Here is a 1,205-nt window from a genome sequence, read left to right as displayed (position 1 = left end):
AAATTAAAAAAAATTAGCTGGGTGTGGTAGCCCACACCTGTAGTTCCAGTACTTGGAAGGCTGAGGCGGAAGGATTGCTGGAGCCTAGCAGGTCGAGGCTGTGGTGACTGAGCAGCAGAGTGAGACTTTGACTCAAATAATAATAATAATAATAACAATAATTGTAGCAATCTTTTATTCCCAGAGCCCTGGGCTGTACCAGCTCAATGTCTTTGTATAACCGATGGAGGGGAGGGGGCAGTGCCCACTCCGGGCTTTCCAACACATTTCTGTCAGCCTTGGTCCACTTTCCTCATCATTAGGTGGTCTGGCTTGTCTGGCTGTTTCTTCTTCTGCACCAGCAATGGCTACTAGATAAGAGTGGCCAGTTGTGCAAGGCCATGCTGTGGGGGAGGTGGAGGCAAATGGGAAAAATGTACGGTTTTTAGCCGGGCTCGGTGGCTCAGCCTGTAATCCCACGTCTTTGGGAGGCTGAGGTGAGTGGATCGCCTGAGCCCGCGAGTTCAAGACCCGCCTGGGCAGCGAGACCTCATCTCTACAATAAATCAAAAATGAGCCGGGCGTGGTAGCACACGCCTGTAATTCCGGCTACTTGGAAGGCTGAGGCGGAAGGATCGCCGGAGCCCAGCAGGCGAGGCTGCGGTGGCCGGGAGCGGCCATTGCACTCCAGTCTGGGCGACAGAGTGAGACTCCGACTCAAAATAAATAAATAAATAAATGTACGGTTTTGAATCCAAGCAGTTTTTGCATTTAGTCCAATTCAGCTACAAAAGGATACAAGTTTTTAAATCTTTTCTAAATGACTTCTCATATAAACAAAATGACCTCTTTTCAACCTATAAAAGGGCCTTACTCTGTTGCTCAGGCTAGAGTGAGGTGGCATCATCATGGCCACTGCAGCCTCAACTTGCAGGGCTCAGGCAACTCTTCCACCTCAGTCTCCCAAGTAGCTGAGACTACAGGTGCATACCACCACAACCAGTTAAGTTTTTTATTTTTATTGTACAGATGAGATCTTACCAAGTTGCCCAGGCTGGTCTCAAATCCCTGGGCTCAGACAATCCTCTCGCCTCCACTTCCCAAAGTGGTAAGATTACAGGTGTGAGCCACCATTCCCAGCTAGCTTTTCTTTTAAAATTGCTATTTCTAAACCAGGCTCGGTGGCTCAGCCTGTAATCCCGCGCCTTTGGGAGGCTGAGGTGAGT

The sequence above is a fragment of the Carlito syrichta genome, unplaced genomic scaffold, assembly GCF_000164805.1.
Source record: "Carlito syrichta isolate Samal-C Ts95f unplaced genomic scaffold, Tarsius_syrichta-2.0.1 Scaffold107967, whole genome shotgun sequence".
Classification (NCBI taxonomy): domain Eukaryota; kingdom Metazoa; phylum Chordata; class Mammalia; order Primates; family Tarsiidae; genus Carlito; species Carlito syrichta.
This window is presented reverse-complemented; position numbering follows the sequence as displayed.